The sequence below is a fragment of the Hippocampus bargibanti genome, linkage group LG04 (assembly GCF_051943395.1).
Source record: "Hippocampus bargibanti isolate YZ-2025 linkage group LG04, ASM5194339v1, whole genome shotgun sequence".
In the NCBI taxonomy this organism is placed as follows: domain Eukaryota; kingdom Metazoa; phylum Chordata; class Actinopteri; order Syngnathiformes; family Syngnathidae; genus Hippocampus; species Hippocampus bargibanti.
In genome coordinates, this window is record NC_142737.1 from 16,499,832 (window position 1) to 16,515,767 (window position 15,936).

Genomic DNA, 15,936 nt, shown 5'->3' on the forward strand with positions numbered 1-15,936 from the left:
ACTCAACTCACTGACACTTGTCTGTCACCAGGACAAATCTGCAGAGTGCTTGTCATCTGAGACTTCACTGGCATTGGCCCACCGGCACCCCCATCAGCGCAGCTATTTTACCGTCTGCTGGACAGCGTTCTGCAACGACGCCCCTCACCCTGTTTGACTGCTAAGTGGCGAAACTTTACTTGAGTGTCCTTACGATTGACTTTCATACACCAATTACTAATGTCTCAATTTTAATTGGGTTCACGGTGACCAAATATCTTTTCCAGGGTCAAATTCATTTCCAAAATGCCAAACACTAAATGTTGAACTTAAAAATGATGAGTGTCACAGGTCACTGCATCACTCAAGCGCTGTAATGGGGTCAGGCCAGCAGGATTTGAAATGTCCATTAGAGTCTGATTTCTTTATATGAAAGGGGAAAAAATGGCAGTGAAATGCGCTGTCAGTGCTTAATTTGAGACTCTATGGCAGGGGTGTGCAAACTTTTAATCCAATTGTCACATTCTGAAAAATTTGATGGATGCATGGCCCACTTTAATTTTTTTTTTTTTTTTAATGTATCTTGCACACCAAAATCAGGTAATCAATTGCACTCTGTTTTTTCTGGAAGTGCTGCTACATGAACAGCTTTTTAAAAAGCAAATAAATGGAAAAAAACGTATTTTAAGGCGATTAAGATTCTGTATTCCATCATAAGATATCAGGTCCTGTAGTTAACAGTGGCCAAATGCCATTTCAACATTCAGAAAAAAAAATAATAATAATAATAATAATAATAAAATAATTTGTCATAAGCATTTTAAAGTAGTTACTTGGGATGAGATGTAGGGGGGGAAATCTTTGCATGTAAATATAGCTGGTCACTTACAGGTTATGATAATTTTAAAGTCTCGCAAAATTGTAATATCACTTCAGAGCAATAAAATCAGGCCATTCTAAGCACAAATATTAGGCTTCTGAGACATATGTCCTTGTTCAAATTTCTATTCCCTCTTGTTCCCTTAGATCCTCTTCCTCCTTCCACCTCTGTGTGCCCCTCCCCTGCCCGTCTCAGCACGATGGGGGACAAAGCTTTCAGCTGCTCTGCCCCCAAACTCTGGAACTCACTTCCTCCTAATATTTGTAACATTGATTCTCTTCCCACCTTCAAATCCCATCTCAAAACCCACCTATTTAAAATCGCATTTTCTGTGTCGCATTATCTCTTGTTTCTATTTATAATTGTATTTTATTTATTGTATTCTATTCATAGCGGCCCGGTAGTCATGTGGTTAGCACACCGGCTTCACAGTGCAGAGGTCGCTGGTTCGCGTCCCGGTCCGGCCTCCCTGTGTGGAGTTTGCATGTTTTCTCCGGGTCCTCTGGTTTCCTCCCACATTCCAAAAACATGCATGGCAGGCAGATCGAAGACTCCAAATAGTCCCTAGGTGTGAGTGTGAGAGTGACTGTTGTTTGTCTTTGTGTGCCCTGCGATTGGCTGCCAACCAATTCAGGGTGTCCCCCGCCTCGTGCTCGAAGACAGCTGGGATTGGCTCCAGCACCCCCTGTGACCCTAATGAGGAATAAGCTGTATGGAAAATAGATGGATGGTATACTATTTATAATTGTATTTTAGTTATTATTGTATCTATGCTTGTCTGTGACTGTAAAGTGTCCTTGAGAGCTTTGAAAGGCGCTTGAAATAAAATGTATTATTATACTTATTTTCATTTTTTTGCACTCAATAATTGTTCCTTTTGTAAGAAATGCTGCATCAAGAAGAGGCGGAAAGGAAGTGATCAGATGTCGCAATGGTGCAAAGGAAGTTGAGGTTGCTTTGATGACTGCCTTATGTCATCTGCATTGTTGGGTCTGGTGTCTCTCATCTTCTTCGTGACAGCAACCTTGACATTCTCTATCAGCTGTAGCTCAGCTGGTCAGTTAAGCGCAACCGATACCGTGGTCATTGAACCCCAGCTTTTAGTACCTTTGGCAGTCCATCCAGGTGCCAGGTCCTGCTGGAAAATTAAATCAGTTTCTCCAAATAGCTTTTCAGCAGAGAGACGGATGATGTGTTCTAGAATTTTCTGTTAAATGTCAGCATCGAGATGGACTTTTGAAAACACAATTGAGTCAAAGCACCAGATGGCATGACACCCCAAATCATCACTTGCTGGCTGACAGTCATAGTCCTAGCTTTTAGTTGAGTGGTAATGCTCACAGCTCTCAAACTGTGAGGATGGTGGCAGCGTGTGTTCAAGCCTACAGGTGGATGGATCATTTGAGGACCACCAAAGAAGTACACAAAGATGGCTTGTTGGCATTACAGAAGAAAATGAAAGACCTGATGTTTCAGCAAGTGTGTTTACAATGTTATTAAAATAATAAAACTATTTTATGACGATAACTAGTTTCAACTATGTTCTATCCAACATAGCTTTATACACAGTCGGCTAACACAGTGAAAGAGCTATCTTCCATCTCTCATTAATTATTGTGTTGTATGATTTAATACCCTGCCAGGACTGAAGGTTAAAAAAAAACAGGATAATGTCATCGACTACAATTGCCGGGTGCAAACTTTGTCTTGCAGGCGGCTTAAGATGTATTCAGCAGACATGCGAAGTATTGATCTAATCGTACACTGCCATTAAATGAATAAAAACAGTATATCATCCTTCGAATTATTGCTATCTGAAAGGTTTATGTATCCCTTCCACAAAAACAGCCTTTGAGGCAATGAATCCAAAAACAATGACATTGAGAAGATGCATTTACATATAGAATACAGCTGTATAAATAGTTTGCAAACGAACTCCCACACTGTTTCTGTAACCATGGCAGTTTTTTTGCCCTGTGTCAGTACTTTGCCCACTGAGTGTACAAATGATTCATATTGCAAGACTAACCGACACAACAGCAAGCCATTGTCACAAATCCTGTAATTTGTTTGTCTTGGAGAAAGTGAATCACACCTCAGCTGTTAGAAGCCATGGATGAAATATACAAACAAACACACTTCATCATGCCCTTGGAAACACTATTTAGACATTTATGACAGCTTGTAGGTTAATAATTTTGTTTCATCTTTTAGATTGCATTAGACAGACATAGCTCTATGAGGTGAAGAGCTTTGGCTATAAGGTCCATTTCAGATGAAAAGAGATGAAGAATTGTGGAGACTGCACTGCTATTCACTTTGCTACTCACATTGTAAAACAAGGCCACAATGCCAGTTACATTACTGGTAACATTTTATAATCTCCCACTTTAAAAAATCTAATTTGGCTTCAGATGAGACTGCTGCTACATGTCAGTTTTGTGTACCGGTAATTTGACACTTCCTCTGGCCAGTTTCAAGGCAAACGTGCATTTTTGTTGACAATGCGATGCATTATCAAAGTGGTTGCCATCTTTGAGTATCTGGTGTTGGCTGGGAAAATATCACAAGGGGTAGATACAATAAATCATCCCTACTCCCTTCATTCCCACTGGGGCTTTCTGTATGCCCCTGCATACCTTGCAGCTTCAATGTTGGTGTCCCTCAGCGTTCAGTAACGGAGTTCTTGTAGGTACCTTGATGGACTGAATCCCCCAGTTGTATCATTGCCATTGGTTATAAATTCTAGGCTCAACGTTAACTCTCCTTCAATCCCAATTAAAAATGAAATGGTATTAAATTTACTTATAGTCATAATTATAGTCATTGGAAATAATGTGGTGATGAGGCACACCAAAAACCTCACGTGTGATTTTAAATACAATATGCAACGAACAAGCAACAAAGCTGAAATTGATAACATCAACAACCGAACTACATTATCACAAATGTAGCACCCCCTATCAAATGTAATGATTGGTGAAATGCAATTCAAACAGACTTTAGGTGGAATTGGGCTGTCTATTTATATGTTTAATTTAATGTGTTGCTCCCACCCAGGTGACTTTTTAAAAAAAACATTGGATGAACGGCTTCTTTTTAATATACATTTCTGTCTATTTACATATATCTTCAGTTTCCATAGTGTGCGTTGGTGCACCTGTTTCTGATTACTCTCTGCTGGCTATTTGCGTGCAGCTGAAACCACAGGAAGACACGGTATCAATTTCATCGCCGAGCGCCACCGTCTCAGTGTCTTTTTGTCCTGATCCGGTGCTAGTTTCCTGTTGCCAGTCTACTTACAGTCGTGTTTGTTTGGCCATTCCGTTAAATCTCACAATCACTATGATTTTTCTGGTATATGGTGTTTCATCCCGCGTGTAGTTTTGTTTTCCGTCATTTGGGTTACCTTGTGTGAAGTTTCATAAACACTCTAATGCCTCTGTCATTTTCTTTGCTATTGCCCCTTTCATCCCGTAACCTTTCTCTTTTCTTCATCTTTCTCTACCTGCTGCTGCCGTTAAAACAATGATGGTAGAATATTCCTTGCGGACGCTTAACCCATTCACTACAAGACTATGTGCAAAAATGTGTCCACTCCATAACCATGGTTTTTGTCATTGTCACGTGAATTCCAGGACACACAGAATATTGAGTTTTAGGACTACATAAACATTCAATGCAGCGCAAGAAACCTAGGACCACTGTGAGCAACATCAGATGTGTACTAGTGATGTGTCGTTCACGAACGAGCCGGTTCTTAAAGCCGGATCTCTGAAGTGAACACAGAGAGGAGCCGGAAATGGGAGTTAACTTTTTTTGTCCTCTATTCCCCGCCCCCAGTCTTCGGTTAAAGCCGCACGTGATTGGTCGATATCCGTGGTAGAGGAGGGAGGGGAGAATTACAGACACACACGGTAGTGAGGAGAAGGAGGGAGGGGGGTTAGGGTAGACAGGTGGACAAATGTTATCAAATTATTATTATTAAATTAGTATATTTTTTACTAGTTGGTATGATAGCATTATTAATATGAAAAGCAAATTAGTGACCGCTGATCATCAGACCAGAGTAACCACAGGGAAAGTGAAGGTTTGTGGATGCTCTCTGTGCACATATAAATCAAGCCATATAAATAAAAATATTTGATATAGTGTATTTTTTACACGAGTAATTTGTTTTTCACATAATTTTATATGATTTTTGGGAGTTAATTAATTTAAGCGAAAAAAAAAAAAAACTGAGGAGCCATTTGGGAGCCAAAAGAGCCGGATCCTTTTCGTGAGCTGAGCCTAAAGAACCGGCTTTCTGAAAGGAGCCGGAATTCCTATCACTAATGTGTACGCTGTGGCCACACACCAGTTTCCCGCTAATATCACGGCACGTATGGGCAGGGCACATTCACGCCGTTCTGCTCCGATTGGCTGCGTAGCGTACGTGAACTGTACTGCATTATTGGCTGGACACCTGTCCTTTAACATCAGCTGAAATTGGAACAAAACCCTAAAATGGGCAAAAGCGAAATGCTGCCCCCTTGTGGAAAGGAAAACAAACATTGCAAGAGGCCATGGCGAGCACTTTATCGTCACCCAAGCAAGAAAAACCAAAACCCAAACAAATTCGGGAATGGCAGTGACTAACAATAGATAACTCATATTTGAAACCATAATACAAACAATATTAAAAGATTTTTGGTCTCTATGTTTAGGAGTTATGCAGAGCCACAATCAAGACTTGTCTGTGTGGTTGTTTAATTCTTAGAACAAATGGAAATTATCACATCCGAAGGGAAGCATGTACATTTTAGAATGAAGGTTGAACATCATAACACTGCCCCAGCTGGGCAAAACCACAGTATCCTCCAGGGATACTGCGATGCACATTAATGTATTCTAATAGTTTCTTAGCTTTGCCAATGATGAAGAAAGCGGGAAACCGTCAAGGACATGATGAATCATGGAATTAGGCCCCTGTGCATGCAAGCTCCCCCCCTTTTTTTGTAACAGCATCTCATACAACGTTCCGCATTTCAAGCGTGCTACTAGATGCACATACTCTATGAACATGTCACACATTTATTACACTCAATCAGCCCAGAAAAGTAGCAAGGAAAAAGAAGTCACTACTTGACAACAACTATGTAAGAGCGAGAGGGAGGAAATGAAATAGATGATGTGTCATGGAGGTCTTTTTGTCAAATCATGGCAATTACTGCAGCAGAACGGACATGAACCCACCGCCTGACCATTTATTCACATTCATACTAAATGAGCCAGCAAATATTTAATCATAGAGGATTTATGGGAGCTAACGTCAAAGTTCATCTTTGGTAAGCGGGCTGACAGCCAGCTCAGCTCATGCTCCAGGCAAATGGTGCCACAAGTCAACCCATAAATATTAATCGTATTCATCTCAGGACTCATTGTTGAATGGAGACTGGAGTTGAGTAAGATAGCACTACAGATCAACACCTCATCTGGTGCTCACAGGAACACAATATCACTTGTGACTGACAGCATCTCAACAAAAAGTGATCAAAATGTTATTTTGTGGATGCAATTTCTGACATCTGAGGGCTTAACACAGAGATACAAAAGCGATTATGAAAATAGTGCACAATGAAGATGTGATAGCAACTAAAGTCATTTGTGGGGGACAATAGCCACTCGTGAATATTTATACAGCCTGTAAAATTCATTACATTTTTTACAGAAAACCTGAATATAAAGATTGTTTCGTCGTTGGACTAATATCGTCAATTAGAAGTTAATTGAGAAAACAGTATAGCTAGCTATCTCTCTCGTTAGCTTGAGCGCTTAAACTCTCTCGGTAGCTGTCTACCTAGATAAGTATCAACAGATTCATTAACCTGGAAAATTCTGTTCTTTTTTTAACAGAAAAGGTGAATGTATAGCAGATGTCAATGTTTTTGTCATCTGGTTAATATTGTAAATTAGAAAATATGAAGTTGAATTGTAATTTCTAAATTGTAATTTGTAAATTATTATTATTATCATCATGCTGGCCTGACCCCATTCCTCTTCTTCTTGTACTTCTTCTTTTCCTTTGGGCTTTTCCCTTCAGAGGTCGCCACAGCAAATCAGGGTCCTCCATCTAACCCGGTTTTGTGCATCCTCTTCTCTCACACCAGCTACCTTCATGTCCTTTTTGATAACATCCATAACCTTCCTCTTCGGTCTTCCTCTCGGTCTCCTGCCTGGCAGTTCAAGGCTCAGCATCCTTCTCCCGATATAGTCACTCTCTCTCCTCTGGACATGTCCAAACCATCTCAGTCTGCCCTTTATTATTATTATTATTATTATTATTATTATTATTATTATTATTATTATTATTATTTATATAATTTACTGCAATTTACGAATTTATTCTGGAATTGAAAATATGATGTAGAGTGCCATTCTTGAATTTGTCCCGGTTTTGTTTTTTTCTTGTTTCGGTGCCAATAAAGCGCTGGCCATGGCCTCTGGCAATGTTTTTTTAATAATAATACATTTAATTTCAAGCGCCTTTCAAAACACCCAAGGACACTTTACAATAAAAACAATAAAACAAAGCACATAACAATAAAACCATAAGTAAAATGATACATAATAAAATAGCAGAATGAACTAGACATTGAAAGCAATTTTTAAAAAAATCCTTTCCACGAGGGGGCAGCATTTCCTTTTTTTCCATGTCAGCTGTTGTTAAAGCGCTATATAAACCAATATGTATGTATTGCATTGTATTTTGGACAGCCGCCCTTATTTCAAGCTCACATAACTCTAGACCCATATAATTTAAGAATTAACTCATTTCTTTCTGTTGAAAGAAGAGAGTCTCAGGTTTCTTACGCTGCATTGAATGCTTACGTAGTCCTGAAACTCAATATTTTGTGGGTCCTGGAATTTGAGTGACTATGACAAAAGCCTTGGCATTGGAGTGGACACATTTTTGCACGTCTGGCAGTGAATGAGTTAATATATATTGAGATATTGCTCCTGTTAAATATCCAGCTGCATAAACATCGACAGATGTTGTTAATTTCCTACTCACCATTTGTGTGTGTGTGTCAAAAAAGGAATTGTTTCACATGCGCCAAGACCCACCCTTGTGCAGATATGATGTCATATGATTTTTCACTTTTACTTGAAATCGTTTCAGATTTTGTTAAAGGTGCAAGACCTCCTGGGAGATATCCACTCTCCTTCAAAAATATATTCACAGTGAGGCCAATTCCTTCATTTAACATCAAAAGATGAACATGGCACAAGAGATCAACGTTTCAACTTTTATCCCCTGGTAAATATATCTGCATTGGACACAAAATTTAAGAGACAGAACTATTTGCATAATGTCTTATGTTAGCAAAATTACCTGAGCAGAGAGTATAGCCATATTTTTTGGGGGCTAATGAGTGGTTTGCATCATGTAGTGATGCATCAGTACTTTTGTTCATTTTCATGGAGGTTCATTTTAACAGCTCCGAAAGAATTTCGTTTGTCGACTGCTTTGGTTTTCCTTCATCTATCCAATATATCTCCATAAATGTCAACTTGTACACTTCCCCCTGTCTTTTATATGTTTTTTCTTTTTATTACAAATAATGTACGGCGCACTTCAACTTTTATACGGGAATTATTTTTTTTAATTGTGAACTGATTTTACAAAGACCAGTTTGGCTCAAATTCAGTTCGTCTCAAGTGCTGGTAGCCAACGACAATGCTACCGGCAATCACTACGGTTGTCAGGGACAACCAGCAAAAGTGATCCACAATCATATATATATATATATATATATATATATATATATATATATATATATATATATTAATGTCAAAGCGAATACATCAAAGAGAAGGCTCCGACGGATGATGTACTCAGAGAATGTCTCAGACAATGGGGAACAGAGGATGAGGTCCTGGAAGAGGGACCATCATGGGAGGAAAAGCCCCTACACGGGATGTACCACCGAACCATAGCAGAAGTGGCTGATCTCAAGAAGTCCTATCAGTGGCTAGAGAGGGCTGGCCTAAAAGTCAGCACAGAGGCACTCATCCTGGCTGCTCAAGAGCAGGCCCTGAACACCAGAGCCACAGAGGCAGGGATATACCACACCAGACAAGACCCAAGGTGTAGGTTGTGCAAAGAGGCACCTGAGACAATCCAACACATAACTGCAGGGTGTAAGATACTGGCAGGGAAAGCCTACATGGAGCGCCATAACCAGGTGGCTGGCATAGTCTACCGAAACATCTGTGCGGAGTATGGACTGGAAACCCCAAGGTCAAAATGGGAAACACCTCCCAAGGTAGTAGAGAATGACCGAGCAAAGATCCTGTGGGACTTCCAGATACAGACTGACAAGATGGTAATGGCCAACCAACCAGATATCGTGGTTATAGATAAAGGGGAAAGGAAAGCCGTTGTCGTCGATGTAGCGGTCCCGAGTGATGGAAACATCAGAAAGAAGGAACATGAGAAAATCGAGAAACACCAAGGGCTCAGAGAGGAGCTGGAGAGAGCCTGGAAGGTAAAGGTGACAGTCGTGCCTGTGGTGGTCGGAGCACTCGGGGCAGTGACCCCCAAACTCGACGAGTGGTTGCAACAGATCCCGGGAACAACATCGGATATCTCGGTCCAGAAAAGCGCAGTGCTGGGAACAGCACAGATACTGCGCAGAACCCTCAAGCTTCCTGGCCTCTGGTAGAGGACCCGAGCTAAAATAAGGGACAGACACCACCTCATGGCCTCACCCCTCATGGGTGGTGTCTGTCCCTTATTTTAGCTCGGGTCCTCTACCAGAGGCCAGGAAGCTTGAGGGTTCTGCGCAGTATCTGTGCTGTTCCCAGCACTGCGCTTTTCTGGACCGAGATATCCGATGTTGTTCCCGGGATCTGTTGCAACCACTCGTCGAGTTTGGGGGTCACTGCCCCGAGTGCTCCGACCACCACAACCAACCTGTGCACAGCCTGGATTGATTACAAGAAAGCATATGACTCGATGCCACACACATGGATCAATGAATGCTTGGAGTTGTATAAGGTCAACAGGACCCTGAGAGCCTTCGTTGCAAACTCGATGAGGATGTGGAAAACCACACTTGAAGCCAATGGCAAGCCACTAACGCAAGTGTCCATCAAATGTGGCATATACCAAGGTGATGCACTCTCCCCACTGCTGTTCTGCATAGGACTGAACCCCCTCAGCCAGATAATCGCCAAGACAGGCTATGGATACCGCCTCAGAAATGGAGCTACGATCAGTCACCTCCTCTACATGGATGACATCAAGCTGTATGCTAAGAGCGAAAGGGACATAGACTCCCTGATCCACACAACCAGGATCTACAGCAGTGATATCGGAATGTCATTCGGGCTGGAGAAATGTAGTCGGATGGTGACTAAGAGGGGCAAGGTAGTCCACACTGAAGGGGTCTCACTCACTGAAGGAACAATAGCAGACATTGAAAACAGCTACAAGTACCTCGGTATACCACAGGCCAATGGCAACCTCGAATTAGCAACAAGGAAAGCAGCTACGACCAAAAGTCCTCAGAAGCCAGCTCAATGGCAAGAACAAGACCCGGGCAATAAACAGCTATGCCCTGCCAGTGATCAGATACCCTGCAGGAATAATAAGGTGGCCAAAGGAAGAGATTCAGACCACGGATGTTAAGACCCGAAAACCATGCACGGAGGGTTCCATCCCAAGTCCAGCACCCTGAGACTGTACACAAGCCGTAAGGAAGGAGGCCGGGGACTAGTGAGTGTGAGAGCCACTGTCCAGGATGAAACATCCAAGCTCCATGAATACATCAATCATCGCTGCACTCTCATGAGTCCAGTACTTTTGTTCCAGTGTGCGTGGATGCTCCCTCTCCGTGCTCGTCTCCACGTCCAGAACACGGATGAAGTCATGCGTCTTTTTAATGAAATGTGCAGAATTGTTACTTTGGGCTGTGAATGAAGCTGTGAATGAAGTTCTTTCAACATCACTGATGCTGAGGTGTATATCAGCTCATTGGTTTCCGTGATCGTTCCGGTCGGGATCGTTCTCAGTGCTGCATTCAGTTTCCATGAGACTTTCATGTGGTACTTCACATAGCCGTTGTAATCGGTGCCTTCGTTGCCCAGTTTTCATTCTTGCCATGATCTTATCTCTCAGGTCATTTGCTGCCTCGCTCAGCATTTCATTTATTGGGGCTGGCTTCCCAATCTCATTATTCATTGGGGCTTGCCTCCCAATCTCTGGTTGAACCTCTTCCTGTGATGTGGGAGCCTGGGGCCCTTCACCTCGGAATTTGTGTTGTACCTCATCAATCTCAAGTTGTGATAGCAATTGCCGTTTGTGGATATTGGAACACTGAGCTACTAGTTGTTTCGTGGTCAACCGTGACTGTGGGTTTCGAAGTAACCATTCAGCCCCCATTCTCCGCATGTAACCCCTCTGACTAGGGTTGCTTGAGTAGTAGCATTCCAACAGAGCCATGTTATCGCATCTCGTCCATCTCCGCTTTGTTTCAGTAGCCCATTTTTCATCAGGGTGCTCTGGTTCCCCAGCACCTGACGCAGACCTTGTTTGGCCGGGCGACGTCTGAGCCGGCATGTCATTCCATTTATTGTCTCTCATCATTGTATGAGGTAGGCATTAGCGTGAAGGGTCTTGCCCAAGGATCCACACTGGATGATGTCATTGTGCTCATTTTCTCTGCCACAAGTGGGATTCGAACCCTCGTCTCCCATATGCCAAACCGATGCCTTATCAACTGAGCTATCCAGCCGCTTATATATATATATATATATATATATATATATATATATATATATATATATATATAGTTTGATTGATAAAAGTATAACGTGCCCCTGTGCAGTAAGCTATCTGCATTTCCGCTTGTGTTAGCATTTTTCTTTATCATTTCAAAAAATGTATGACATACTACCACTTTTTTACAGGAATTTTATCATTTATAAGGGCATCTATTGTATTAATTTACTTTTACTTTTCAGCTGATGTTGCTGAAAAAGGCGCGTCACAACAACATCCGTGACACAGATGGAAGTACACGCCGAAACACGTCAGGTAATTGAAGACCTGCGTCACAACGCCACTGTCTGTAATAAAAGAATCTGTGGTAAATTAGATAATAAGGAGACAATATGAACTTAATACAACATCTATTTTATTAGCCAAGGTTGACAGGTATGTATCTCTTACAAGGTATATCAGCGGTTTCTTTCTTTTTCTGGTAAAATGCATATAATATAGCCAATAGCTTAAATTCATAGTTGATCTTCACTCGGCTTCAAGTTGCTTCTTTTTCAACAATAGATTGTTGTCAAGCGATAGTAATCAGCAATGTGCAATATGATTGGTTGGCAACCAATTCAGGATGTCCCCCGCCTACTGCATTAAGACATCTGGGATAGGCTTCAAAAACCCAGTGACCCTTACTGGGAGAAAACAGATCTGAAAAATGGATGGGTGGAGTAATCAGCACTTTGCATACTGTATTATGTTCTTCTTTTGAATTCATCAGTAGGTCAACCTATGGGGTTATGCTGGTAACAAAGCAGTCTTTTCGAGCGATAGATATCAACTGGACAGGCAGCAATACACAGGCAGGAGATGAATGACTGTATGTTACATATAGAAAGTCTTTGGCAACCCATACTCACAAGAGCTAAGAACATAACTCCCAAAATATTGACTCTCCTTCACACCTTAGGAACATTCTACTGCTATATTAGACCAGCTAATGCACATTACAACCGTTTTTCCCAAATCAAATCAAAATTAAAATAGCAAATGTAGTAACGGTTGTGTTTATGGTCATCTTCATATTCAAATGACAAAAATGTACCAAATGGGTTCTTCGTTAAAAAGCACCACCCATTGATTTAGCTTAATTAAATTCACATCATAAATTATTTCTGACACTCTGAGCATGTAACACTAACTTGCTATCATAGCAAAGCAATCTAAATCTTGACTGCGCATCCAGTAAGACAAAGCACTTTGAAATCTAAAAACAGACAGCAGTTGCATATGTCAAAATGAAAGGCGAGCAAACAGCTGGATGCCAAGCGTCTGCACAGCAGACTCAAGTGGCTCACTGAGCGCAGATGTTTGCTCGACGGAGTGCAAGACCCCTGAAACTGGGAGTGGGGACATATCTGCTTCCCACAACAGGATCACAAAGCTAACATTTTTTTCTGCATCAGCAATGTAGAGTCGGGCTACATTGTTTGCTCCTCTTATTCACGTGAGCCATTTTAATTAAACAAATGGTTGATCTCAGCATGCGCCTGCATTAGCGTTTGGCTTAATGCCTGATATGCTTAATTACTGGTGGCCACTCAAAAGGAAACACATCAGTCAACAATTTTTGCAACAACCTTTATTTTGAGACAAGGTGTAAAAAGCTTTTTATGTATTTTTTAAGCTTTGAAGGGCTTTTGCGTGTATTTGTTAGATCTGACTCCCAAACTGAAGATGAAGATGTTTGCTGCAGACGGCATTTACCTCCACTTCAGTCTGTCATGCCAATTGTTTTTCATCATTAGAGTATCCCTATCATCTTCTCGAACAAACACACAAACTGTTTTGTTTGTCACATTAGCACTCACTAAATTACTTGATTACTGGGAGTTAAATGTTGTGATAGTTGAAGTGTACCGTTTTGCAATTTTGAGTTATTTGAAATGAAGCATCCTCCATCCTCCTCAATGTGTCTGTGTGTGTGTGTGTGTGTGTGTGTGTGTGTGTGTGTGTGTGTGTGTGTGTGTGTGTGTGTGTGTGTGCGTGCGCAAGTGTGTGTGTGTGTGTGTGTCTGTGTGTACTGTACGGCGTACACTTTATTTGAACTGGCTGATTCTGACAGTTGTGATCCAGAAAGACAAGAAAGAAAAATAGCCCAAACCATGAGCTAAATAGCACATATTTACATATTTTCCACAAGGACTCAACAATGGACTTGAATGCCTTCATCATAAAACATAGAGATGTTCGAGCCCCGGGGGTTTGAGAAATGTTTTTCTGATCCAAATCCTTTCATCAAGACTCCTAAAAACATTCCAATAACTTCTTTAGTAGCCGCGGAGCCAATTCTGTAGAGGACACTCAAAATGGCCGTGAGTGAATACACTATAAACATACAAACAAGTAAAATGCAATATTTGGTTGTTTTGTGCCGTCACCGCAGTACTAAAGTAAAAAGTGGCTCAACTTATGTGCTCTGTGTGTACATGGGATTTCTTTATTTTTCATTTATGGTATACTGTGCTACATTTATAAAATATATTTAACTCATTCCCTGCCATTCGCGAATTTATTCGGGAATTGAAAATATGACGTCGAGCGCCATTGCCGAATTTGTTCGGGTTTTGTTTTTTTCCATGCTAGGGTGCCGATAAAGTGTTTGCCATTACCTCTGGCAAGGTTTTTCCCTTCCACAAGGGGGCAGCAGTCCCTTTTTTCAATGTTTGCGCTTTGTTACAGCTTCAGCTATTATTAAAGCGCGATATAAACCAATTTGTATGTATTGCATTGTATTTTGGACAGCCGCCCTCATTTCAACCTCACATAACTCCATACCCATATAATTTAGGAATTAACTATTTTATTCTAATGAAAGAAGAGAGTCTAAGGTGTGTTACGCAGTATTGAATGTTCATGTAGTCCTAAAACTCTATATTCTGTGGGTCCTGGAATTCAAGTGACTGACAAAAACCCTGGCATTGCACTTGATACATGTTTGCATATATATGGCAATGAATGAGTTAACGTTGAATACACATAAGTCTCATCACATCTATCTGGTGTCTATTTTTCAGCAGGCTATTTCCTTCAAAGAAACGTTTTTGAATGAAGAAAAATTTCCATTGCACCTAGATTTTTTCTTATATTATAGCCCACTCCAGACGTTTTCAACAGACAAGCCACATTAAAAATTGCTGAAAGATTCAGCGATAAATGAGTTTTTGAACTGTGCTCATCCCCATAGTCTCAATAGAAATAAAGGAAATGGAGGGGCGGTACCATTGCAGGACTCTCGGTTCAAGATTGGGGCCACTCTGCACGTCCCGGCTTCATCAAGCGTAATGTCTCCCCAGTGCCATTTTTATCCATGCAAGTGTGGCAAAGAGCCTGCAAGCAAAGTTACGTCTTAAACATATATGGAGAGAAACACCAATGGCTTGTCTTTACTGCTAACTGACGCCGTGTGTGTCTGCCAGTTTTCTCCTGCAATAATAACGAAACAGATGAACAGTTCTCATAACTGTTTTCTTTTGCAATTTTGGAAGCGACACCCATGACCGCTTCATAAATTCTTATAGAAGCTCCCTTGTGGTCCTACAATGAGTCCAGTGTTATACCCACATTGCAGTCATGCAAAGCCTAAGGGTCACTCAAATACCAGTACATTTTGTCAGATGGGGAGGGGGGGGGGGGGGGGGGGGGGCGTCACAGAAAGGTGATTTAAACTCAGCGTATGAATCTTAAAAATTAAATCTAGGATGGCAAGGAGAAGAGCTCATTGTAATCCCGATAATACTCAATGGTCCATTAAGATCGGTGGCGACCTCTAACACTGAAAGAGGCAAGTTAAAGGCTCTAAAAATAATGTAATCCTCCTCTTTGACCGATCCACAGAAGCATTTTGCTGCAGCTTTGTAATAGAGTGATTGACGGTGAGGATGCCTCTCCATTAAACAGTCATTTGTAACATAGACAATGACACAGACAATATAATAGACCCATGGTGGCCGTGGGCACAAAGTTCATCCAGGCCACAGAGAAAAGGGCAAAAGAAGTTCAGCAGTTCCCCAAAATCTGGATAATTATAATAATTACTGGAAATATCCTAATGACACACAAAGCAGCAAGAGAAACGAAAAATAGATTGGAGTTTTATGCCCCTTGTGTTAGTGCCACCAACCCCCCCTCCCCCACCCCTTGGTCCACATAGATGCCCATTTGACAAACAATCACTTGAATCGAGCCCCTTAAACGGCTTTATAAAGAAGCAATTATTCTGTAGCCGAGGCTCCATCAGTGGAAGATCAACTGATAT

At 41.3% G+C, this 15,936-nt stretch overlaps 1 protein-coding gene across 2 annotated transcripts in view; it reads right to left on the reverse strand.

The window, feature by feature from the left end:
* Positions 1–15,936, reverse strand: part of wscd2 (WSC domain sialate O sulfotransferase 2) — a 77,125-nt gene that overhangs the window by 38,257 nt on the left and 22,932 nt on the right. The window contains exon 2 of one of the 2 annotated variants that reach the window (XM_088994384.1): positions 14,901–15,008. The exons of the other annotated variant lie outside the window; for it this stretch is intronic. The gene's annotated coding sequence lies outside the window, so the exon portion shown is untranslated. The remainder of the gene's footprint in view (positions 1–14,900; positions 15,009–15,936) is intronic. 2 annotated transcript variants of the gene reach the window in all.